The following is a 27,936-nucleotide window of genomic DNA, read 5'->3' as shown; positions in this document are numbered from 1 at the left end:
TAAAAAGCACTGCCTGTTATATAGCACAATTGCTGTGAAATCTAACAGCTTCAGCCAAGTACACATTTGAGGCCATGGCTGGGCTTGCAAAAGCTGCACTGAAAACCATGCTATCCATCCCAGCAATGCTGCTATAGGTAGTATTGTCAAAGATGGTTAACATATTTTCAAGTTCCATTTTCCATGCCACCATCCAAAGATAACACTCTGCAGAGGGCATGCTGCTCTCTGCAAACTAGCCATGACCTTGGTGCCTGTCCCACCCTCCTCCCAAGGGACCTCACAAACAGATTCATAAGAATGTGGAAAGAGTTGCATTTTTGTGCTTGAAATTATGCGAATATTACTTCCTTTCCACATACAATAAATTAAATGTTAAGACTAAAAGAAAAGCAAATTATTTCCCAACACATTATATTTCCATGAGGGTGGCTAACTTGCTCAAGCTACATGAAGATGTTAGGTTATCTTCTTACCAGTCAACCACTGACTCAAGTTTTCAGATCTGGCTCTTAAGCTCACTTGAAAACATGACAGTGCAAATAACCATTAAGCCTCTCACACCCTGTCATGGCACAACAGCAGCACTGCTTCAGAGCCTGCTAACTGCATGCAAATTTTATTACGAATGTAGCACAGGCCATAGAAACAAGCATTCCTGGATGTGGCCAGAAGAAAATGCAACTGATGACACGTGAACTTTCAGCGGAAGGAGAACAAAATTCATTCTAGCCCCTTTGAGAAATTAGCTAAAAACAAAAGCCAAAATCACCTTAACCTACTCTTGCAAAAAAAAAACAAACAACCCAAACAAATGCAAAACAAAAAATTCCAAATGCATATACACCACCAAAACCACAGCCCTTCAACAGAAAACAAAAAAATCCCCTGAATGGCATTTACTTGTCATGACTCTGAAAGTACAAACATTTTGCTCCCACTCATTTTTGTCAAGGCCTCAAACTAAAATAGCCATTTCCTGAGCAAAAGCAGCTTATAAGCAAAGTTAAGGAACCCCTCAAAAAATGACAAAGCACCAAAGCAAAAAAAACCTTCTAACCAGCAAACCAATCCATTTCCTTCAAATTACTCTCAAAGCCTATGATAAAACTAGGACTCTCAAAAACTAGGACTCTCACAAGTCACATCCCGTCGAGGGGATAGGGGGAACCTCAAATAAAGCAGCAGCACACTACTATTTAAATATATTCTCTCTGCAGGCAGATTGGCACGTAACAGCAGAAGTGAGCTGGGTTTCTGTGACTAAGATGCCAGTGAGAATTTGCAGATAGATATTAAGAAAAATAAATAAACCCCCAAACAGTGGCTATAGTAAACAGCTCACTATTGCTGCACAGCAGCATTTCTCAACAGCACTCAAACTCTCATCTCTCCACCAGTTATTGGCAAGAAGAATCAATGTTCACTCCCTGCTAAAGAAGATGGAAATAAGGATTAATGACTGCAAAAGACAAGTAGCATCTCTGCTGCTTTTCACAGGACAGCAAGGACTGAGGATTGAAAGACTATAGAACCGGTATGGAGAAGTAGTCTAAAAGAGAACAAACAAATAGGTCACCGTATTTTATATGTACTACACAAGGCGCTACATAAACCCAAATGGCACTGGCTTTCTAGTCAGATCACAATACCTTTAACCATGCCAGCACGACATTGGTCAAGTCTCTCACATCATCCTAAGCTTTCTACCTGCTATGTAAGGGCAGTCGCTTCTGAATAAAACCCCCAAAATTAATAATAAAACCAAGAAGTCCAAACCACAAATAATTATGGTTGGGGAAGAATAATAAGCTATTTTCAAACTCTGCAATAAAAATGAAGAAAAGATTTTTAATTATTCATAAAGTATAAACTCATTGAGATGAATCAAAGTTTGGAACGGCAGCACAGCATCGTAGAACTTGCACGGAAAATATAGCAGAGAAGGAACTACCTTACATGCACAACAACCACTAAAGACCCCAAAATAATTCCAAGTAACCGGTTGGAAAGATATCGTATGTACAGCAACATTTAAAATACAATACAGATTCAAGTAAGTCAGGTGAAAAAAAGAGTGAGTATAGGGATGCCTTTGCTAGTTCACTCACCCCTGCTATAAGTCACTTCCTTCCCTGCCTCTGAACGGGCAAGTACCTGTGGACCAGTTGTGTAAAATGATCTGCACAATGCTAACTTTTTTTGAAAGTTGGTTTTGCACAGTTGTTTTCAATGTATGTACTTTCACTAACCAAGTTTTATAGTACAGCCCTTCAAAAACTAATTGTAGTAGCATACCTAGAACCTCAGAAGTCCATTTTGTTGGTGAAAAAAAGAGCATGAAACTATCACGTCTCAAGACCTACAGCATGTGGAAGGAAGAATTTCACCACTTGCTTAAGTTTTTTTCAGGGGCTGCCCCAGGCTGGTTACAGATGGTTCCAGCATCTCCACGATGGACCCACTGGCTGGTGCTGGTGGTGGGAAGGAAGCGGGTACAAAAGTCATGAGTGAAGGAGTAGATTTGAGCCTGGGAAAAAGCTGTCTTTATCTTGACCCATGACCATTCTTGTTTCTGTTTTTCCTTTATATTTTCTTCCCCCATCCTGCACATGGAGGGACTGGATGGGAGCCTGGCTGTTGGCTATGGCTAACCCACCACAGCAGGGAAACCCTTATGCAGGGCAATTTTCCATTTTGATCATGTCAGCAGTCATCTCAAGGGCATGCTGTCTTTGAAGAGCTTTCAATCTCTCCAAAAGCCAACAGAGGGCAAGCAGATGGATGTCCTGTAAGTGCAAATACTATTGGCAACATCAATATCAGCACTGACATTTTTATTTTATTGGACTCAGATGAAGGTTAGAGTTTCTGTTTACTGTCCTTATCACTTACATGTACTACTGGCAACACAGACCTCTTCCATGACAAAAGCACTGTCAACACTTCTAAACTGAATCCTCAAGCAATGGATAAAAACTATGATCAGCCACAGAACAATGCAGTAAAAGAACCCTTATTTTTATCCTTATGTTCTAGAAGTGGGTCTAGACTACTGTTATTTCAGATACAGACAGGTTACTCCAACATATTTCTACACTCAGAGGCACAATGAAAATAGTTATTTGTATGGAGAGAAGATTCTTTTTCACCCCTAGCCTGTCAGCTCCCTCTCCTGACCTGCCTGAAATATTACATGCCCCTCAGGTTCAAGCACACAGCTGAGGAAACAGAAAGTAGTTAGGATGCAGAGAACAAAAACCTATGCTGAGACTTTTTGACCTACACAAGTTCACCTGAAATACAATTTACAGTTCTACATCCCCAGAGGAAGAGGCAGAACTTGTTAAAGCTAAGCCATGGGTGCTGAAGTGGCAGCCACCTCTAAGAGACAATACTATCAAACAGATAACACACAACATTATGCTTCCCTTGCATGACTTGCCCATTGTCCTCCTGCACAAATCATGCTGGCATACAGGTGCCATATTGCTGGAAAGCTAGAGAAGATTCTAGGTAATGACTTCAAATTGCATTTGAGAAATAACAGAAAACACTGGCATAAGCTAAGTTGACCTAAAATACAAGGAGAAAGAGGCAAATGCTACCAAAAGAAAATCCCAGGAGAGTTTAGCAAAGACTCTCTGCTTCCCTATGCTAATGGTAGTACCCAAGTTTCAAAAGATATCTTTGCTTTTTTGTATGTCTGCATTTGAATGCTCCATGAGTAGAAACAGCTTTAAATAGATACAAAGTACAAACAGAATTCTCCATAGAGACACGTCTTTCAGATACATTTTGCACCTATGTGTGCCTGACTCAACACTTTCCGATTTTTTTAACTTGTTTTTAAATAGGATGCTTATGACTGTCTACAATAAAACACTTTACCGATAAGGCTCTAGTAGGAACCTTCCTCTAGCACAGACTCAGCTCTAAGACCAGCTAGTAATGCCCAGTCACACATACATGCAATATAAGCCAGAGTACTTTACACAAAGGAAGCGCGCAGGGTCCCTGCTGTCCCAGGCAGCCAAATCACAGGTTCTGTTTCTGACTCTCACCCAAGAGGTTTGCCAGTGCAGCTGTACAGCCTAGGAAAGAACTGCCTACAGGGGGAAGTTACATCGTTACTAATTTAGGCTAACAAGGCTTTCAAACCCCCTCCCCACACAAACATTCACTTAGGGGCCACACTGTACAGCCTGGCATGGGGCCTGGCATGCCAAAAGCTGTTTCTCAAGCACTGGGTATCAAGGCAAAGGAGGAGGCCGCAAAGCTGTGTTGTGGCTGGAAGGCAAAAACCTAGAAGGGCTGCTCTAAGAACCAGTATCTTATACAATGTCTTACAGATCATCGCTTTGAGTGTATAGAACAGGATCCCCACTACCACCACCTGTTGATCCGTAAAAACAAAAAGGTACAGATTCCTTTAGAATATCACATCGTGTATGCTCCAGGAATTCACTTTTATCTATGTCTGGAGAAAACTAAAATTTCCTTAGAACCACTCCTCTCCCCCAGCATAATACTGCATACTGTTTATGTTCACGTAATTCACATTCAATTCTTTCTATGTCTGGTTTTGTTTTTTGGGGGTGTTTTTTGGGTTTTTTTGTTTGGTTGGTTGGTTTGTTGGTTTTTTTATTTAAATAATACATTCTATTTGTGGCACTTTTCATAGCAGAAATTTAGTTCCACATGCATGCCAACATTAGCATTAATTACCTATTCCCTCATCTGGCACAAAGTCTTACAAAATGTTAAATCTTCCATATAAATCATATTAATTATTGATCACCCTGACAGATACAGCTGGTAAATGAAGTTCAAAGATGTAAAACAGAAGCAGTAACCTCAACAGGAGTTTAGAACTTGAGGACAAAGAAGGTGGTCCTTCCTCAGAAGCTCTATGGATTTAAACTGCAAAGACAAACTCTTTTAGAAGTTACCTATTTATTCAGACAGCCAACAGACTTCAGCACTCTTCACTCTGTACTTTCATACATTAAGTCACAACACCTCTCCAAAGAATCAACTCCAATTATTTCCTTCTCTCTGATGAGAACCATAAACCCAGAGATTCAGAAAAGTCAGTAGTACCTCTCAAACTGCAGGTTTATAATCAGCAGTTTAAAAACCAGAGGAACACCAGGGAAGTTTGCCACTAAAAGTATTCTACTTAGTGGACAGCCAGGAAGTCGTGATTCTTTCTAAACACAAATATAATTAGCCAAGTATATGCAATTAAGGAAGATTGCTACAAATTACCTTTCTTCTAGAAAGGCAGAAGATGCAATAGGAACAGTCATGTGTTTTTTATATATTACAAAAAAACCCTCACTGGTATAACTAAAAATTCAGAGTAAACAATAGTTCAAACTTATAGAAGTCACCTTTCAAATGATGCCACCACTCAGGGGAAAAAAAACCTAGCCAGACCAAGGTTTATTATCTTGAAAAGAAGTCCAGCACTCTAATCTTCTCACTGCTTCAAAGGAATTGTATGAGACACAAGAAATTTTCACTATGAATTTAACATCTTGCTTTTTATAAATATTCAGTTCTGAAGGAGAAATGAATACCTCACAGCACTGAAATAGTAGGCATGGCAGCACAATGTTCTGTTTATCTTTATTTTGACAAATGAGCAAGAACTGATGTGCTTTTTTTTTTTAATTAAGGAAAAAACACATTTCTGTTAGAAGTTCTGAGTATCAACATGAGGATCAGAAAGATTGGGTTATAGCTAAAATTGATTTCTTGTATTTCATGTCAACCAACAGATCAACTAATCAAGCCAGAGGCCACGAAGACAAAAGCAGTGATTATTAACAAAACCTCTAACCCCACAGTTAGTATGCAGAAAAGTACAGTAGTGATCAGAACCTGGAAAAAGTGGCTTTTTCAAAAAAGGCAGGAGAAAGAACCACAAATCTGAGCAAGTGTCAGACTTCTCCTGGCAGGTTCCCTGCAAGCTACAACTTTTTGCTGCCTGCTTAGAGGGAATTACCATATGCAAGCACTTCCTTTGGATGTAATTTGAAAGATTGTTCTTCAGACCTTTTTAGGCAAAAATACAGATGAAAAGGAAAATACATGATCAAAGGTACATGATACACGTACATACATTCCAGAGTAAAGATAGATTACCTATAGTTAGAAGGCTACCCTGCATATGGTTTGATTCGAAAGTCCATTTGATGAACAATGCAGGTTTTAGTAATTTCAGGAAGGTTTGAGTTTTGTCTTTCACTTTGAGGTTTGGCTGCCCTGTCTCCATGCCGTTAATGGATGTCAGCTATTTACATGTCAAGGGAAACAAAACAGAATCCAAAAGACTACAGTGGAAATTAAACCCAAGCACCATAAAGGAGTAAAAAAATAAAGTATCAGCTTTTCAGCTTGCTTATTTTACCTGTGTATTAACACCACCTCAGCAGGAGTTTATATTCTTGATTCAGAGCACCACACAAACAAGAAAACTTTGCTATTGCCACAGTGATTGCAGAGATTTAGTAGAACTCATTAAGCTGGCAACACTCCCAGTTTACAGGTTAATGGGGCATTCCTTGTGGCTGGCTCTTTCCACCTGGGCATTTTACCTCAACGTAAGTTTTTCTATGCTTGACAACTTCTGCAAAAATCTTTTTCCCAGTGTCTAGACCTCAAGACAGATCATATCAAACACACCAAATTGGCCAGTCACACATGGTTCAGCTGCTACCATCTCAGTTGTTTAAATTCATAACCTGGTCTTCCAGTCAAACCTTTTTTTCCCCCTCCTTAAATTCAGGGTAACAAATGGCAAGAATTCCTTACTCACAGAATATCAGATCATGCTAGCATGGTCAAGTCTGTACCAAAAAGCCACTGTAACATGAAGCCACACCACAGCACAGCTTTTAGCTGAAGGGAAGAACTAGTTAAAAATGAAATCACTCTGTGGCAGCCCCAACAAAGGCTGTACCACCAGTTCTTGCAGTTGCAAGAGAGCCTCCAAGCAGATACTAACAAAAACTTTTGTTTTTAAAGCAGACAAACAAAATCCCTAAGCGGCTCTTTGTCTCAGAATAATTCTGTTTCACAATGGAAGTGAGCACTGGATCAGAGAATTCCCACAAACTCACAATACTTCAATTAAATATTCAATATTCAATTAAATTGAAACCACAATTAACATCAAGTGCTCTGACTGTCTGAAAAGTGATGAAGTCACTAAAGGATCAGGTTTTACTGTCCTAATTCCTTGTTCTATCACTAATCATAGAATCATAGGATAAGAGGTTGGAAGGGACCTCAAGGATCATATGGTCCAACCTTTCTTGGCAAAGACACTGTCGACAAGATGGCCCAGAGCCCTGTCCAGCCGAATCTCAAAAGCATCCAGTGTTGGGGAATCCACCACTTCCCTGGGGAAGATGAATAGAAACGACGTTTCTCATTTCCAGACTCGCAGACTGGGACAACAGAGCCAAAAGCAAATTCAAGTTCTTCTGTTGGAGTAAAGTTATACAAGCCAAACTTTGACTGTAGTGACAATTTTGCTGTCTAATCGCTTTTAAATAACACTGACAACTCAGCTGACTTCAAAGTCATACACGTGCAGCCAGCAGAGCCTTCAACTGCAACTGAATACAACATTGTACCAATGACGCAGGAAGAACAAGTGTCAACTCACTTGTTCAGCTGTGTCGATTCAGAAAAAGACAGCATATGATGAAGTTTATTCAGGCTGAGCAACAAAGCACATAAGACGATACAGCCAGAGAATCTGAGACTCAGTTTTTCATCTCACTGTATAGAAAATACCATATGTTGGGGGAAAACAAGTAATTCAGATGAAGACAGAGATAAACTGAATGCTCAATCACTCACCAGTCATGCACACTGAAGATCTTAAATTATGGCCTCCTTTTAAATCTTGGATGAAAGACCAGAAAAAGTTGTTTATCTTGACTGTTGAGTATTCAGCATGGTCTCCCACAACATCCTTGCATCCAAGCTGGGATATTATAGTCTAGATAGGTGGATTACTGGACGGCTGGATTACTGGGCTCACAGGGTAGTGATTATTGGATTTTACACTATGTGGGAACCAGGGGAATTCCTTAGGGATCTACCCTGGAACCTATCTTGTTTAATACCTTCATCTACCCTATGGAGGCAGAGATGGAACACATCTTCACTGACTTCTTGGAAGACACTAAGCTGGGGTGTGCAGGTGACTTGTGTGAAGGCAGTACACAAGGATGCTGACAACCTAGGGATCAGGGAAGGGTTGCAATGGTGTTATGAGGCTGAACCATATGCCCCATTGGGTCAAGACAAGTACTGGAAGATCGTTACCATGACAGGCAAAACAGACTCAACTTGTGGAAGATAACTGCCAATTAATAACAGTAGGATAGCAAGAAATAAAAACTGGAATAAACCCACGTCCCTCTCCCTGCTTCCCCCTTTCTTCCCAGGCTCAACTTCACTCCTGACTCTCTACCTTCTCGTCCCCTGCTGAGTGACACTGGGGAACAGGGACAGCAGTCAGTCTGTAACACTTCATCTCTGCTGGTCCTTCCTCCTTATGCTGTTGCCTGGCTCCAGCATGGGGTCCATGCCATGGGATACGGTCCTTCATGGACTTCTCTGATGTGGGTCCTTGTCATGGTTTGCAGCTCTTCAGGAATGGCTCCAGCATGGGATCCTTCCACAGGGCACAGTCTTTCAGGAACAGACTGCTGCAGCTCAGGTGCCCAGAGGCCGCAGGTCTTTCCAGGAGCCTGATCCAGCATGGGCTTTCCACAGGGTCACAGTCTCCTTCCAGGTACATCTACCTGCTCCTGTGTGGGGTTCTCAATGGGCTGCAGGTGGGTATCTGCTTCCCTGTTAACCTCCACAGGCTGCAGGAGGACAGCCTGCCTCACCGCGGTCCTCTTCCAAGGCTTTAGGGGAATCTCTGCTCCAGTGCCTGCAGCACCTCCTCCCCCTCTTTCCTCCTTGGTGTTTGCAGGGCTGTTACCTTCACATTTTTCTTGCTCCTCTCTCTCAGCTGCTATGTAATGTTTTTTTCCCCTTCTTAAATATGTTATCACAGAGGTGTTACCAACACCACTGATGGGCTCAGCGTTAGCCAGTGGCAGCTCTATCTTGGAGCCACCTGGAACTGGCTCCATCTGACACGGGGACAGCTTCTGGCAGCTTCTCATAGAAGCCATCCCTGCAGCCTACCTGCTACCAAATCCTTGCCATGTAAACCCAATACAAATGCCTACCCTTCCTCGCAGACTCCATAGTCTTGACTTCTCATACATCATGTACAGAGTACTAGGCCTTCAGTATGCGATTTAAAATAGCCAATATTCAGGGGGAGGGGTGGAGAGCAGGCAGTCACCTCAGTCACTCCTGCTGTCCTAGCTCCGGAAAAGGTTATCTTAAATCTGCCATACTCATAGTTACTGAAAGGCAATACTCTCTACTAACAATACAGACCACTGAACTCAAGTCCTCAATGAGTGATAAAAACTCTTTCACTGTCCCGAGAAACAGGATGGCTCCTTTGTCAGTCTCTCTCATCCTCCCTCCCCACCCTCAACATTCAGAGAAAGAAATGACTCCACTCTGTTATTCAATAACTATGGGCATTCAATTAAAAGACAGCTTTTTTAAAAAATAGTATTTACTGATGCAAACACAACCCACCAGAATACAAATGAATCTGATGTGACAGCACTTTCCTTCCTGCTCAGATTCCACACAAAGTGAAGTGCCAAGACTGCATGGGCCACAGAGAGTTGGTGGGGAGCACACAAGTACATGCAAGCAACACCAAATGCTTTCCAGCCTCATTTTCACAACATCCAGGGGCTGCAAAATCTTGTGGGTTTGAAATTATCCTTCCGCAGCCTGAATTATTCTCTCATTTCCAGTGAATCACAAACCCACAAAATTGACAAACTACAATATGACAAATATTTAACATTTTAAAAGTATTTTTAAAGCTTTATGTTACCGTAAATGTAAACGTAGGTTTAGATTTATTATCTCCCAAGCCATGTGAGTCAAACTCTCCCACTTTCCCCTACCCCCTTAATTTAAGCTTCCTGCAAGTGAACAGACATAAGATTGACAGTTTGTTGGTAACAAGCCTTTCCTAACTTTCTGTGTAACTCATACTGAATTAATGCAGTTTTGTTTATAGTGCAGCATTTAGAAGCAAAGCATTTTCTCATGTTATGTTCCAGTTGTCTTCTAGCTTTCATCAATGTTAAAGCTGCTGGTTGTTTTGAATTTTCAGGATAAACCATGAATAAGGGAAAGTATTAAATTGTAGGAATTTACTGAAGCATAAGGATAATGGTAGGCATCAAACTAACCTAAACAATCATCTCTATTATTCTACCCCAAAATGTCTATTTAGCCAAGTGTAAGTGCAAGAAGAATGGAAGCCTAACTACACAAAGCAAGCATTTTTGAAAAAATCCATTGGTGTAATACACGTGGTTCCCAAGACATATGAAATCAAATAACAGTGTTCAGAAAGGTGCATGTCTAACCAATTTGTTTTCATCCAACACAGTCAATGCTTAAAACATCATCTTCCAGAGAGCTGCTAGTTGTTTTCAAGACCCTGGAAGGGATGCACAAATGAAGGAATGAGTTACGGCTTGTTTACATTTTGGATACTGACCACAAAACCCTAGGAAAGCATCCCTCTAAAATAACTGACATTCCACTTCCCTCATGGAGAGGTTGTGCTAGAAGCAATTTATTCTGGAGTAACTTCTGCAACTCGGAAAGAGCAAGCTCTCAGAAAGCTGAGCACCCATTTCAGAACAGGAGGTCTGCAATGTAACTGCAAAAGAACAACTCTGCTAGAACTACTGTGGCTAAGTTCTTTATGCTGTTAAGTCTTAATGCTAAAAAAACAGGCTAAAAGCACATCATTTTCCACTGCATGAGACTGACTCATTCAAAAGGGTTCAAAGGGCAACCAAAGACACTGCTCAAATAAAGAAATCCCTACCAAAAATAAATAATCTACCAAACAGTCCTGAATATAACCTATCAAGATGAGTAAGATCTGAGTACTATGTAGAGTACTTAGTGGCATTTTTCACTAGCAATGTTTACATCATACCCGGAGATGAGAATTTACACAATTTGCAAACGTCTTCTTCACTTTGGAAGATATCAGCAGGTATGCTGCACCTTGTGAAGCTTTGCTTCATAAGGAAACTAGAACTGCCTTACATGTCAGAACAAGCTGGCGCACATATAACACTATGTAATGGAACAGACATCACATTTACATACAAGATCAAAATTTTATCATGCACTGAAACCACAGCTTAATTTTTTTCCAGCAGCTCTAGACAGCATCTGTATTTTTTGTACTTAGTAGCAGCACAGTTATTGATCCCATATTCTTTTTCCAGAATCTTGATAAACAGATTAAAACTTTGATGTTTTCAGACAGGGTAGGGATTAGTGGAGCCAAACAGTCTTTCACTCATGTAATGTTACAATATTAATATAAAAGGAGGGTTTTTTTTTCTGTATTAAGGCAGATCGGCTATCTAGCAAAGAAAGCATGCCATACCAGGAGTACACATCTAACACCTCGAACGCTACTGATCCAGAAACTGAAGAGTCAAAGTCACTGCTGTGAAGTAGAGGAGAAAGGCTTTTAACTGAAAGAAGTGAAAGCTGTGACTATGTGGAACATTTAAGAGGCAAGAGAAGACAGTAATAAAACTGAGAAGAGGGAAACAAAAGCCACAGAAGCAGGTATAAAGTTTGACATATATGAGGTACAATTGAGGAACGCAACTTGAGGAAGAGACAATGTAGAGAAAACACAGGAAACCAGCCAATCTTCTACTAGCCTGGAACCCACAGGGGTAACTAGCAATAATGCAACAAACATTTTTCTCTATTAGATGGTATACACATTTTATTCAGTCTTACAAGAACTGTTTAAGGTCATGAATTTAATCTTGCTGCCTGATCCTGAAATGCTCAGTATAACCATGCCTTAATGGTGCCCGCCTGGGCACTATTAACATGATTTAGATGCTCATACTACAGCCTTGCACAGCTGTAGGATTTGAGAGGAGACATTCTATCTAACTTCTGCCTAAACAGTTATTGTAAGTTTAACCTACTTAAGAACAATTACAAAAGCAAATGTAAAAGCCAAATCTGGGAGCCTCAGATGGGGGAAGAAGATGGCATTGGAAAAATAAAGCACACAAGATATTTACAGACAAATTCATTAAAACTGACAAAAATTTTCCAAAAAATTCTTGCACGTGTAAAGAATTGTACTGGAGAACAGATTGCAAGACAAGAATCAAGGTACAGGAGGGAAATGAGTTGGGCAATCAGTTGGCAGAAGGCCCTGAATCAACAACCCATACTCAAAGGATTGCCCAAACAACACATTGCCCAGACAAACAGCTCCAGAAAACTGTGCAACAAATTCTGAAGTGCCAGTACCTCAAATTAAGATGAAGCACAGCTCTCACATAACCCACTACCCTGGTATGGCTTTCAAACAGAAACTCATGAGCAACTCGCTTGGATTTTGTGCTTCAGGTTCACAACACACACGCACTAAAGAATACCTAGACTTAAAGATCAGTACAAAATTATGATCAGTTCCAGACAAAAATATCAGGTGTGGAGGTATAGAATACTACTTCTGAAAGATAATAATTAAACAGCAACTAAGATGAAGGCAGGGGGACAATCAGTGTTGTACAGTCAGAATGAAGGATTATTTCATATTAAACATATTAAGCAGAGATTTGGACTATCCGGCTGTAGCAAGCCAATATTTATATTCAGAAAGTAAACTCCATCTTCTGGTGTGAATATAGTCTTTACTAACTCTTGAGCCCACAAACAGAGATTACTGAACATACTCTTCAGAAATCAGCAGTTCTCTACCGCTTTCAAGTTTCTTGCTTCCTATTATGCTGAACTTGAATGGCCATCCATCAGTGACAGAGATGCAGATTTTAGTGAAATACAAGCAGCTTAAGACAAAACTGCTTCTGAGGAATTCGCAGCTCCCCAAAGCAGTCAAACGTGTGCATGGGTGCACGTGTGAAGATACCCATGGACACTTAAGATCCCACTTTCTCAGTCCCATTTCAGTTAAGAGGCTGATTTGAATTAAGGCCTATAAGGATACTAAGAATTCCCAAACAGCACTATTAGAACTCCATTACTAATAGGAAATTTCCCATTGTTATGGGGAAGATTAAACCCCCCCCTCCAAAAAAACAAAACAAAAACAAAACACACACACCCCCCCCACACACACAACCAAAACACTCTGCCTAGACTCCAGCCTCCTGATAGGAGGAAAAGCCAGCCTGCAATTCTGAAGCCAGAAGGATTATCACGTTCCCCTAGGACAAAGCTCAAAAGACTACTGGTGCCAATGATGAACAAAGCATTCTCGTTCAAAGGACACAACTGTGTTGTTATTTTTCTTTCCCCACCTCTTCCCCTACACACTGGAGGTACATTAATTAACTGCAAAGCTCACTGCTAGAGCACGTTAAAGCATCTCCACTGTATTCAGAGGTTTCACATCTATGCATACACACTCCCAAGCAAAACAAAAGAAAAATAACCTAAAATAATGTAAAATTATGTAAAGACAGGAGGCTCCAATACATCCCTTGCCTTGCAGATCCAGACACAATAAGGATAGATAGAACAGGCAACTCCTCAAAACCTTTAAGGGTAGAGATCTCATGGCTTCTCTGAATAACCTGCTCTAGTACTACACTACCTTCCCAGTGGAGAAATTTTTCATAACGTCCAGTGTGAACTTCTTGAACTGAAAACAGGTCTTTGGTCTCATTGCATCATCTGCCACTACCAAGACATGCTTGGCTCCATCATCTTTGGAACTGTCCTCCAAAGAGCTGCAGGCTGCTATTGGATCACCCCTTAGCCTACTTTACATCAGACAAAGCTCACTCCCTTAGCCTTCCCTTGCAGGTCAGGCAAACCACCCCGGTAATCATCCACTGAAACTTCTGCAATTTCTTGACATTTCCTTTAAACTTGTGGGCCCAGAAGGAATGTTCCTGGTGTAGGCTCATCAGTGCCAAGTGCAGAAGAACAATAACTGCCCTTGATCTGCTGGCCACGCTCCTAACGTAGCATAGTACCAGATTTATCAACAATGACAGCACACCACTGGTTGATATTCAACTTAGTTTCAACCATAATCCCCAGTCCTTTTGAGCAAAGCTGCCACTTAGCCCATCAGTTCCCAGCCTGTACTGATTCATGGTATTGTTATGCTTCAGGTGCACAGCTTCGCACTTTGTGTTCAACTTCATGAAGCCTCTGATGGCCCAATCCTTAAGTCTCTCAGGATGCCTTAGGATTTATGCTTTGCCATGTCATGACAGTCACTCCCACCAATTTAGTGTCATTTGCAAATACATGTCATCATCCAAATCACTAGGTATTGAAAAATATGGACCCCAGAATCAACCCTTGGTGTAGTGCTCTCAGCTGCCAGCTGGATGTTGAGCTATTGATAATAGTCCAAATGATTTTCAACCGATTAAGCAGATTGTTCAGCCCAGACCATACTTCCCTCAACTTCTAAATGTGATACAGTTGCTGACAGTATCCAAACCCTTAGTAAACTCAAAAGGTAATGTATTCACTGTTCTTCTGTCATTCATATAGCCAGCCATTTTGCCACAGAAGGCAATAAGACTGCATAAGCATACTCTTTGTTAAATGCACGGTACTAATTTCTTGACCACGTATTAAGAAATGGAACCCAAGTGGAGACAAGCCACGAATCCTCCAGGGACTGAAGTAAGACTGACAAGCCTGTATCTTTCAGAGTTTTGCCTGACTTTCTTGCAGATAGGTGTAGCGTTAGCTTTTTTCCATGATTTTTCACCTTGCAGTCAGATTGCCAACTCTTTCAGCTTCCTAAGGTGAATTCGATCGATCCAGCACCACAGATCTCAGTGTATCCAGTTAAGCAGTCTTTAACTTGTTGCTCCCTAATGTGATGGCCCATCTCCTTCCCAGTCTGTAGCAGTACACACAAAGGTGTGAGACCTGGCTCTCATCTGCAAAGACAAAGGCAAGAAAGGCATTGAATACACCAGTCTTTCCCACACGTCTATCACTAGGTTGTCTCGTTTTCTCCCCCACTTTATCACTGGATCTGTACTCCCCTTGAACTTCCTTCTTCTACTAGCATAACTGTAGAAGGCCTTCCTGTTAATCCTCATTAGGATTAACTCTGGCTGGGCTTTGGCCTTCCAGTTTTCACCCTTAAATACCTGAGTAATGCTTTTATACTCCTCTTCTGTTGCTGGTCCATGTTTCCACTTCTCATATGTCCCTTTTCTGTGGTTTTGTTCATCAAGAAGCCTCTTGCTCAAGTGGGCTTTCTGTTCAAAGTCCTGAACTCCCTGGAAAATGAGATGGTCTGTTCTTGAGCTGTCCATGCATTTTCTTTAAAAAGATTTTCAAATTTCCTTTTTAAGCCACTTATTGGCTACCTCCCCATGGACTCTAATTCAGCAAATCCTCAGATAAGCCACAGTCCACAGGCCTGATTTTACTGCTAAGCTTCCCAGCCTTCTCCAAATCCTGAACTCAGTCATCTCATGATTATTTAAACTCAAGATCCACCAGCCTCTTCCATTTTTGTGGTCAAATAGGTCAAACAGAGCACTACCCCTGGCTGCTAGGAATTCACCATCTACACCTAGGAACCTCCAACATGGTCTGCCCAAAGTTTTAAGGCCTTCCCAGAAGATGTTTGCATGGCTGAAAGCCTCTGTAAGGTATAATGGGCAGGAGACCTCTAGTTGTTTGCAGAAAGCATTAACCACAACTTCCACCTTCTCAGGCAATCTGTAAAACCTCCCAAACACCACTGCTTGTGCTCCCTCCTCTCAGATTCTGCCCCACAGACTCAACGAGTATGTCTCTGCTTTCATACTAGAGATCTACGCAGACAAAGCTACCTAACGTAGAGTGCAGCTTTCTCTCTCTTTTTCTTCCAACACTTCCTAAGGAGCCTACACCTATCCATGACTGTGTTCCACCCATACATGCTACCTCACCAAGTCTCTGGAATTCAAGCAACTGCTGCAACTCTACTGGATATAACTTTAATTTTGGGTTATGTCCAACTCTATTAAAAGAAAGACTTAAACAGAAAGCCATCGCAGTAAGTATTTGTGCTTTTTAAAAGGGAATGGCATAAGAAGTTCCAATATTTAACTGAAAGTGTTCATTTTGTTACTTTTTTTAATTTAAAAAAATACATTTTTAATTTCCCCACTGTATATTTTTGCCTACAAGTACCTCAAGGTAGAGAACAGTCACCATAGGTTGGTTTTACAAACAAGCATGGGACAAATACCTTTATTAAGAAGTTTTTGACCCTTCCATTCACTAAATAGGTGTTTCAGATTCACCCAATAACTCCCTGTGCTTGAGACACTTGGAAAAGGCTGTGGAGACTGGAGAAGATTCCAATGACTAGGGAAAAGCAAACGTTGCATTCATCTTCAAAAAGGGTAAACACACAATCTGAAGAACTGTTGGTCAGCCTCACTTCAATCTGCGTGAAAATCATGAAATGCATCCTCTTGGAAAATACTATAGGGCACACAAAGCAGATGACGATGGGGGAAAACACTTGCACGGAATTACCAAGGATAAATCGCGCTTGATCAACCTGATTAAATGTTATGATAAGATGACTAGATCTGTGGATGAGAAGAGAACAGCCAATGTTGCTTACTACCCTGACTATACAACTTTCAACATGGTCTCTGACAGCATCCTAGAATCCAGGTTGGTGTATTAGAGTCTGGATGGGTTATCCACCAAGTGGATGAAACACTGGTTGGATGGCTGGGCTCAGAAGGCAGCAGTTTAAAGACTAGTTACAAGTTGAGTTCCTCAGTTGTAATGCATCCTTATTAAGTTTTTGGAAGACATCAGGCTGGGAGGTGCAGCTGACATACTGAAGGGTAGGGCTGCCATTCAAAGCAACCTAGACAGGCTGGCAGAACAGGCCAGTAAGGACCACATGAAAATCAAATATAAACAAAGTTCTGCACTTGGGACAGGCTAACCCTCTGCAGTGGTACATACTGAGGTCTGACTAGTTGCAGAGCAGCTCTGCTGGAAAGTACCTGAGGCTCCCACCAGACAGCAAGATGAACACAAACCAGAAGCATACCCTGGCAACGATGAAGGCCAACAAGCATAGTGGACTGTATCAACAGCAGCATAGCAGGTAGATTGAAGGAACTCACTATTCCTCTTTAATTAGTGCTTGTTAGATCACATCTGGGAGATGGCACCCAGTTCTGGGACAAGTAACAGAATGATGTTGATAACTGGAGTAGGTTCTGTGAAGGACCACCAATCATAACGGGACCGCAGTACTTTGCCTGTGAAGAACGGCTGAAGGAACTGGGTTTGTTTAGCCTAGAGAAACAAAGAATTTGGGAAACAGATGAACAAACTTCTGGTACCTAAGCAGAAGTAACTGCAAAGACAGACAGAGCCAGGCTTTTTGCTGAGATGCACGGTAAGAGAACAAGACACAAACTGAAAAAGAATAGGTTTCAACCAGGTATACTAAAAAACTTCTCACTAGGCTGCCCAAAGAAATTGTAGAATCTCCATTCTTTTCAAGTTTTCAAGACAGGACAAAGCCCTCAGTCTGAATTCAAATGAAAAACTCGTCTACAGTTTTGACTCTGCTCTGAGTAAGAGTTTGGACTACCATTCCAAACCATGACTATAAACTGAAAGCACCTGGAAAGGTCTCCAACAACAAGAATATACTCTAGTTATGCTAAGCATTTTCCTGTTTAACATTCTCTGAAGGGACAAGTTTTGGAGAGCACCTTTATCTCCTTATATATCACATTTTTTCTTCCACTGGAGAAATCCAAATGGTTTTATAGCTTCAGGATTTTACAATTTTGGAGCTTACAAAGTATCACCTTATGACAGTTCATTATGGCCTCTAAACTTACATTACACCAAAGAAAAATCTAAATTCAAAGAGGGAAGGAAAACACCTCTCCACATAAAGATAGTTTGAGGTCATTCTTTGACAAAAAAGATCAGAATGAGTATCTGTATCTACTGATAAAAGGAGGGATTCGAAAAATTTTCCAATATTTTTAAAGCACTTCTGTACTGAAAGTACAGAAACAACAGCCAATGTGTTGCCACATGATACACATGACACCACACACCACAGTATGTTCCCACCCCCCCTAACAGAGGAGGGAGCGCTCTTTCAATTCCTAGTCCTTTCTGACAGGAGTAGAAAGGCTAATAAAAATACTGCACTGACCAGCAGTCAACAGAACAATGCTTTATGTATGCTCAGAGATCCCTGCAGCGGATGCCATTTTGTGGTGAAAAGAAGAAATGGCATTTTCTGCAAAAGGCTGGAACAACCAATTTCAAAATAAGGATGAACAACTTGTGAGGTATCTCTTGATTTGCAGACGCTCCACAAAGCATCTGCTTTACAGTATCTATAGTTTTGAATAGAAGGGACCACAGTGAGAATCCTTCTGCTCTATTACAGATGGAGGGATCCACATGCAATTACATCTCAGCAACACGAGCCTCAAAAATGCCTGCTAGCTGGCTTCTTCCAGAGATGCAGACTGCTCCAGGACCCTGCATCTTCACACCCTCACTGTTAAGCTGGCAGCATTTCAAAAGAAGTTTTGCACTGTTAACGCCAAACTTCCATAGGCCATTTTTCAAGAATCCCTACTATTAAAAAGGAAAAAACATTTATTTTTTTTACCTTTATCAACCTAGGATACCAGAAAAGCAAAGCTGCTTTCATAACCCGTTCTTCTATGAGAAAAGTTACCACTGAAGTGGAAAACAGCAATATCCAAAGTAAACCCTCATAACAAAACAGTGGCACTTCAATGAGATGAATACAAAAGGAAAAGCTCCCAAAATATAAAACAGTCCACTCCTAGAAGGCAGTTTAAGTAAGCCGTTCCACAGTACTGGATCCTATCTCTACTCATTACTAGCAAGCAAATCCACATTAAAAAGAACAAAGAAAAAAATTCCTCTGATATACAAATCAGGTACCATGTTCACTTAGAACAAAGGTCCTGGACAAATAGCTCTTAATTTTTTTTGTGTTTATTTATTCTCAGTATACCTTGGAGGGGTTTTGATTTATCTACTAAATTTTATAGCAAATAATATGAAGACAACTGCATTTACAAGCTAGGAGCCTACTGATACACTATTTCTTCCATCCTACTACCTAACTAAAAAGCCAAAACTCTTTAAGTGCTACCTTCTCGTGGCCTCTATCAGAACGGGGAGGACTGCCCTCTTTCCATAGTCAGAATTGGTTACTTCTGCATATTCTCAGTATTTCATGTTTCACTGTAAAATACTTGGCCTCTCTTCACAGTAGTACATAACAGATGTTACATTATGCGGTTTTTTTCCTTCTTTTTTGTCCTCCCTCAGACAAGGGCATTTTAAGTATTTCCAAAGGACATATTACTTTCAAGGATTCCACAGGAATCCAGGTTTCCCACTTGAGTCCAAATGACCACAATGCAGAAGATGTATCTAATGGAGGATTAAGATGGATGTAACCTCATAGCAGAGTTTGTTCTTTCTATTCCAACAAAGCAGTTAACCCAAAGGTTGAAAGAAAACTACAGGTGAAGTACAGCTCTATTTTAATAGGTTCCCAACATGATCTTCCCTAAATACTCTCACATGAACAAGTTAGAGGAATATGGTCTAAAATATAACAACGTGGGGACTCATATGGTTGATCAACTGCACTCACAAGACAGCAGTTAAATAACCAGCAGTAGGGTATTTCAAGTGATTTCCTGGATCTGGTTCTTTCCAAGAGTTTTAATTAGTGGTTTGGATGACAGAATGGGTACGCTTTTAAACATTTATAGATGGCATCAAGACTGCAGCTCAAATAACTTCAGCGAATTTGTCCAAAAAAACCAAGTCTGCACCAAGAATTTTTTTTAAAGATTACACTAAAAAGTCAAAGTGGTACTAGTGAAGTAAGTTTCTAACAAAAGAGGTTGAAACACACACACACAAAAAATATCAAAGGTAAGATACTATACAAAGGAGATAAATCAATAAAGCAAATACAGCAAAGGAGAATGGGGTGCTCACAGTGGATTAAAAACTGTGCAAGGTCAGTACCAGACTGCTGCCAAAAGAAGCAAGTCCCATTTCTAGGAGGAGTGTTGACTAGACAATCAGTGAGTTCTGGAAAGCAATTCTAGTTCCTTGGTACCAATAACAAACCAGAACTGGAATCCCATACTCAGTGTGGGGCTCCACTTTTTAAACTGCTGACAAAGAGAAAGCACCCAAGACAGCACTGCAAGGATAATGGCCTTAGCAGATGTGGTTTATAAGGAACGAGTAACAAGTCTGTTTGGATGTTTGTCTCAAAAATGCAAAAAGCTATCCTGCCTACCACCTAAGAACCCACAGCCCAACCACAACAGTCTAAATGTATACTGTTTCAATACACAGAATTCTATGAAGAGGACAGCAATCAGCAATGTTCTGAACGGAATAGGAAAGTTCAAACTTGCAGCTGAGATTATTTGGGTAAGAATGAAGTTTTCATAGTTAGAACACTAAAACAAAGGAACAAGATACCCAAGGGTGTTGTGGTTCTCTTGCCTTTGATAATTTCCAAGAACAAGACCAACAAATGGCCCAAAGATACTTGATTCTGCCACAGTATCATGGGCAAATGATCACCATCATCTTGCATCTCTGTGGTCCCAATCACCTTTGCGGTATTCAGTCCCTAGTATCTTCAGGGTGACTTTCTTCTTTAACAACTGTCCACATTAGGAACAGAATCAGAATGATTAAGGTTGGAAGGTACCTCTAAGGTCATCTGGTCCAACCCCCTTCTCAAGTAGGGCCAACTATAGCACATTGTCCAGAATTGTGTCCAGATTGCTTCCAACTACCTCCGTGAATGGAGACTCCATGACCTCTCACTCCACAACCCGTTCCAGTGCTTGGTCACCCTCACAGTAAAAGCTTTTCCTGATGTTCAGATGGAGCCTCCTGTGTTTCAGTTTGTGCGTACTTCCTCTGGTCCTATCACTGGGCACCACTGAAAAGAGCCTGGCTCCATCTTCTTTGCACCCTCCATTCAGGTATTTATACACATTGATAAGATCTACCCCAAGTCTTCTCTTGTCCAGGCGAAAAAGTCCCAGCTCTCTTGGCCTTTCTTCCTATGACATACTCTAGTCCCTTCATCAACTTAGCAGTCATTTGCTCTAGTCTCTCTGGTATCGCTGTGTCTCTCTTGTACTGAGGAGCCCAGAACTGGACCCAGCACTCCAGGTGTGGCCTCACCAGTGCAGAGCAGAGGGAAAGGATAACCTCCTTTGAGCTGCTGGCAGCGCTCCACCTAATGCAGCCCAGGATGCTATTAGCCTTCTTTGCAGCAAGGGCACATCGCTGGCTCATGTTCCACTTGGTGTCCACCATGACTCCCAGGTCCTTTTCTGCAAAGCTGGTTTTCCAGCTGGTCAGCCCCCAGTATGTACTGATGCACAGGGTTGTTCCTCCCCAGGTGCAGGACTTAGCACTTGCCTTTGCTAAGGGACAGGAACAGGAAGGTAGACTTCCTACCAAGTAACAAGCCAGCCTATGACTCTTAGCAAAGCTAAAAGATTAAATGGTTTCTAAATTCTGTCTCCCTACCAGCGCTGAGAGAGAGGACATGGGCTCCTTCTGTGCTTTAGTGCAAGAGTCAGGAGTCACAAGATGCAAAGGTCCTGACAGACCAGTTCAAACCACTGAAGTCTCACCTGCACATAGATGAAAACAGACAATGCCACATCGCATTTAGGCATATTTTAAAGAGAGAAAAGACTGAAATACTTTTTTCTCCTTTTTTATTCCTCTTTTTAATTTCTACTTCATAATTTTTTTTTCATCCTTTTTAGTAGCCTAGCTTTAAGGTAAATAGCAGAACTTTCTTTCTCAAAGTTATTTCAAAGTTATTTTCTTCTTTTCAAGATTGACTTGAGCAATCTGTTTCCCAAGCGTCTTATTTTAATACTTTATCCATTCTCTATTTTTGCCAGTATTTTTCATCTTCTAGAAAATCTTTCTTCTGTTCCCTGCATCATTTAACAACTCTTAATACTTCAGAGCTGCAAACTCCTTACAGATCACATTTGCCTTACCACAACTTACACTTCCAGATCTTGTCAAGCCTGTTCTTCAAGGTGCACACACCTTCAAGCTAAACTAAATATATTTAAATGAAGTCTGAAATTACTACTTGATAAACACCACTGCACTTGTACAGTGGCTCAGATGTGACTCATCTCTACCAGGGGGCTAATATATATGCATGCCAAGATCAAATAGAACAAAACAAATGCCATCAAGATTAAAAAGAAGCACACGTACACAGAGTTTGGTATTTACAAGGCAGCCCAAAGGAGCGTGGGCCCAACTGAAATTAAGTGAAATTTGGGCACACACCACCACCCTCCAAGGCACGTAACCTTCAGCTATACTTCAGGTTCCAATGAAGAACAAATAAATAAAATAAAAAAATCAAGGCAACAACCAACAGAAATAACTCAGTGCTGGGAGGCAAACTTCTGATTTTCAACCCTAGATTTTGATATTGCTTCAGCCCCTTATTTTTCAAATTCGTTAAACTGCTGTCTGCGAAGTTTTGAGATTTAAACAATGTAGAGCACAGGCAGAGGTCTATACCACTTTCAATTAAGCCTGCACAAACTCCAAATAATTTCACTGAGAATGTATTTTATAAAAGGTTTTACTGTTCCTAATATTATTGCGAGTAATAGTGATCTGTATCCTGTGTCACTATGCATGTCTGTCTGCTTCCAAGTATGAAAGCAAACTCTCAGCTATCACTCCTGTTTCAACACCCAAAACTCAGATGCAGAGATTCAGGTTTGTAATGATTCTTTTTACCTAAGTTTCTCCTGTGTGTTACACTCTGCTACAAGCAAGCTATGACTGGTACAAGCCTGCTTTATTCCAGGTTACTGAATAGCTCTGAGTTCATAGCTCCTTCAACATATGAGGTACATTTCTTGATAATACACATCAAATAATCCCGGAGTGTGGGTTTAGCTTTCACCTGAAACACCGCTACTTTATTACAAGCAATCAGGCCAGTTTCTACAGTCAAAAGGCTTTAATTAACTGAAACTTCTAACTTCTCTGCTATCTGGGATTTTCAGTACCTTTACTGGCAGAAAAGTATTCCATACCCTTCTGGTTTATTTTGGGGAAAACCAAAGGCTCTAATTGTCTTAGTAATTCATTCTCATACATGAAAGCAAAAAAAATTAAATATAAAATTACTAAACTGCTTCTGGTTTTGTAAATACTACTAGCTTTCAGGAAAAAGATTTACTGTATTCAGAAAAATCGAATCAACATGTAAATATTTATGTGAAATAAGATTAAGAGTCCTTTATTCCAAGAGTGTAACTCTAACATCTCAGAGGAAGTACATCAAGAAATTAATGAAAATGAGTTCTCTCAAAATCGCATTTAAAAAAAAAAACAAACCAGCAATGCCTCCTGGTATGTGTGTCATTCAGGAGCAGAAAAGAAAAGCAATCAGGAATCAGAACAGGTGTCACTAGTAAGAGCTGTATCGTTAATGTCTTTTTCAATTTGCACAGACACACACACAAGAACAAACAACATTCCAGCCTCATTCAAGTTTAAATTAAGATTCAGAATACCTAAAGGCTGGTATGAAAGCAACCATTAATTCAGCCTTTTTTCAGGGGAGGAGGGGGAAAGACACAATCTCTTGTTTATTTAAGCAGACATTCCAAGAAAACTTCCTGTCTTTCTAAGGAAATGTTGATACCTCTGTCTTTTCATTCAACAACTGAACCAGTCATACATACCTGTATTACATAACAGGACTGAGACATGCACTCAGAAAAAAACCAAAAATCTTTTTGGATGCTTTTAGCAAAATTTTATTCATACGGTAATAGATTAAAAAGAGATGGAAGTGTTTATACTATTATCTCCTTTACAGTAGATCATAGAACAAGTGCACAGTGAACATGCTGGAGATTTGTCAGAGTACAACAGAAGTAGAACACCATTAAAATCTGTGCTTTAGCTTGAAACATCGCAAAACCTACCCTGTAAGTACAGAGGCAGGTTCTGAAACCCATCTCGTTATCACAGGCAAGCATGGCACCTGTGCAAATTACAGGATTTCTTGTCAAAGGCCATTTGTGATGACCAGACAAGGTTATAAAGCCGTTTGCATCCAACACATCAATTCTGTGTGGATAGCGCTGCGATTCCCCGCTCCGCCCCCCACCCCCCCATACACAAACATATAGCTATGAAATAAAATTAAGTCTGCAGCACAATGAGCTTAAAAAATCATTATGTGCTTCTGTTATGTTCTGGATGGCTAATTATCATACAAGAAAGCACTTTATGACATGAAAGGCATATACCAAAGGTTAGAATTGTGACATTTACCTGCAGTTTCCGTGTTTATCAGAAGGCAGGCAGGAGATAAGGGAATTAAAACTCATTTTGGTTTCAGTGCCCAGCAACGTTCCTCTGTTCTGAACCTGTGCTCACCACAGCAGCTACTATGCCCTCTCTCGCTATTGGAAAGAGCAGAATATGGTGCCCCATTGTATACAGGGAAAAGGTTCCCCACCATTACCTCTCTCCAGTAACTGGGTCTCCCTAAGGAAAACATGCCTCTGTGGATTGCGTATCTCCACAGCAAGCACCTCAAACTTTTCAGGCAGTATCCAATTGGCATTGTCCTGGGAGACTGCTCACCCGTGCACAGCACAGGCTCTACAACTTCTCAATCACCCCAATGTACGTAGCTTCTATATAAAGGTAGCTTAGTCTCTGCTGTCCCACTTCCCTTGCTAATGTCTCATCTCAGCATCAATCGTGCTGAAGAAACGGGGGCAGAAGATGAACGCAAGCCAAGTAAGACTCGCATAAGAGTCCGAACAACCACAGGTTGTGTAAGATCCGTTCCCTCACATTCTGCCTACTCTCATCCCACTTATGGCAACAAACAGTAAATCTCTAGGTCTTCAAGATAAGAATCAGTTGAGTCTTAGCTACCTTTAGCCACCTAAATAAGAACAAAAGAACTGGGGCTCCTGCTGAATTATTTTGGGGAAACAAACACCCACCATGAAGCAGCAGCCCTGCAGACATCCAATATACAAACACTTTTTTATGCAGATAAAAAGGAAGCTGCCAGGACTTCTTTTTGACGTTGAGAAGAGCACCACTGTTAGCCAGCCGTCTTGGACAACTTGGACAAACCAGGAACAGTCCTGCTTTTCCCTACCAACAAAACTAACGGACCTAAAGATCTTCCAGGTGTAAAACTGACTTGGGGAAGAATAAGCACAACTAAAAGACTGGTTTAACTTAAACAAAACCAACCTGCTAAGCAACAGAAAAGTGTAGGAAAAGGAGGTAGAAGGATCACAGCATTACCTTAACCCAAGTTAACTAAAGCAGACAGCAGCTCACCTAGCTCTTCAGACTGAACTGATTTCAGCGAGTAAGCTTCAGGAACCAGCAAACGAACATAGTACATTAGCAGGGCTCAAAAATGGCTTACTATATAGGCTGCAACACTGGCAAGACAAAAAATGCTTAAGACACAGGAACTGGAGCTAGCATAAAACACCCTCCTAGAAATTTTTTAAAAAGTGAAATGTAAGATAGAAGCTCAGCTGAAAAACACCTACTTTTATCAGTAATGCAATCTTGCAATGGGTTTCTAATGCATCGTTGACCAGTACTTGGGTCTATTCTCTTAAAAAAAGTTTCCAAAATGGAAGACAGTGAATCTGAGTGGCATCTAAATGCTGTTGACTGCTAGACCTGCACTGACTCTCTACTTTCTCAAATCCTCACCCCCCAAAACATACTTAAAAAGAAGTAGGCATAGAGAAGACACAGACAACAAAGGCAGTCTGAAGCTTGAGACCTGCTTCAGAGCACCAGGCATGATATTTTCTGTATAGAGAAACGGATCTACACCAAATCTGAACCATGGAAGAGAAACTCATCATGGCTGGCTGCCTATGATCTGCCAAGATATTCAACCAGATCTGTGTTTGTTCTGAGCAGGTGAAAGGCCTATTGAGATAATACTGTTTGCACTGCCAGCTTGCCTCCCGACAAGGGTGGGGCACTGGAATAAGCAGGTCCCAGCTTGCTGGCACCACAATAAACTCAGCAATAGTCATCTTACCCTGGTTCTGTCCAGAAATGTTAGTTGTGTCTTCCTGAGTTTCAAGTACAGTGTTCTGGAGTCGAACAGTTCACTGGGACCAAGAACTATAATGAAGTAAGACCTGAGTCACTGTTTCAAGGAGGAGAATGCAAAAGCATATAGGCTATATACATGATGCTATTAGACAAAAAGAACACAATCTCAATATGCCCAAACTGTACATAATAAAAAAATGTATCCATTCCATTGGCTAAAAATACTCAATTACGAACAACTACAATTCACTGACATTAGCAATGACATACTTTCACCACAAGCCTCTATTTAAATAGCAGTCCTAAGACTACTCACATTTACCATCAAGACTGACAGTATGACACCAGATCAACTTGCTTAGATCCTTCAGTTAAGCGGACACACTACAACTTTTCCTCAAGTGTTTTTTTCCCCCTTGCCTCCCACCTTCTTACTTCACACTCTTTGGGAAAGTAAAAGCATCATGCTAAACATCCATCCAGTGTCACAAGCAGCTACCTTACATCTGCAGTAAGAATGAACACTGGCCTTACATTAAGGCTCATTTACAATACAGCTGGATCAGTTCTTTCCTAGTTAATTTGCCTTCAATATGGACTTCATTCTCAATTCAAATGACAAATTGCTCCAGCAAGCACATATACACATGGCTTCCTCAAGCCTGGCATTTTTAGGTTTAATAGAGCCTTTTAAATTGCCAATGTTTTAATTACTATATAACAATATATACTTGTTAATTACTTTGGAAGACCTGTGCAGAGTAGACAAGCATTCAACTTCAGCACATAAATACTGCAGCCAAGGATGTTTTAAATACTGAATAGCAATCATATTGTTGATTTGTTTCATCTTTGATGAGTTCTCCTGGCAAAAAGCTTCTAACATGAATGAAAAGAAAATAATCCCTTAAACATCAGGAATAAAACCAATTCTGTTGACCTGAATCTGTTCCCATCAACTTCCTTTATCTGAAATTGGCAGTCATGCTAGATGGACAATATAAATAACAGCATTTAATGATTGGTCTTTTCAGGAGAAGCTGCCATTTCTTTTCCAAATCACTCTAGGATTTGTTAAAGCAATGATCTTATTCAGATATTGCACCCTACTAAATATTTTCCTTTTTGCTCATTTTGGGCTGCCAGAATTATCCATGTCAGAAGAAAGATGGCACAGTCATCCCAGTTTCTCAACAAAATAGCATCATAATCTGTACTTTATCTTTGCTGGACTTTCAAATTGTACAAAGTGCTTGTGAAAACCCTTATCACTAGACATCACAATTACTGCAGGAGGGAGGGGGTAGGGGAGAGAATCAGGATTGGAGCACACTACAGGTGTGTACCTTGCCTGCATTTGTTATTAGCAAAGTGTAACATTCAGCGTGATTAGTCAGGCAGCACAAGTCTTGCTTCATTCTATGACACTGGCAGAAGTGCACTGAGGTGGTGACTACCAACAAAGCAAGCTTGTGATCTGGAGCCACTAAAGGTGTGCACATGCTGCAGCCAGCCACCAAAGTCACGTTCTTAACT

At 40.8% G+C, this 27,936-nt stretch overlaps 1 protein-coding gene across 3 annotated transcripts in view; it reads right to left on the bottom strand.

Moving 5' to 3' along the window:
• The window catches only part of EPB41L4B (erythrocyte membrane protein band 4.1 like 4B), a 169,522-nt gene that overhangs the window by 118,542 nt on the left and 23,044 nt on the right, over positions 1–27,936 (bottom strand). Inside the window, exons 2-3 of one of the 3 annotated variants that reach the window (XM_056332553.1) lie at positions 15,336–15,467; positions 14,945–15,119 (exon numbers count right to left, since the gene is read on the bottom strand). The exons of the other annotated variants lie outside the window; for them this stretch is intronic. The gene's annotated coding sequence lies outside the window, so the exon portion shown is untranslated. The remainder of the gene's footprint in view (positions 1–14,944; positions 15,120–15,335; positions 15,468–27,936) is intronic. 3 annotated transcript variants of the gene reach the window in all.

Source organism: Falco biarmicus, chromosome 3 (genome assembly GCF_023638135.1).
Source record: "Falco biarmicus isolate bFalBia1 chromosome 3, bFalBia1.pri, whole genome shotgun sequence".
In the NCBI taxonomy this organism is placed as follows: Eukaryota; Metazoa; Chordata; class Aves; order Falconiformes; family Falconidae; genus Falco; species Falco biarmicus.
The sequence above is the reverse complement of the archived record's forward strand: the minus strand, read 5'-3'. Positions and strand labels throughout refer to the sequence as shown.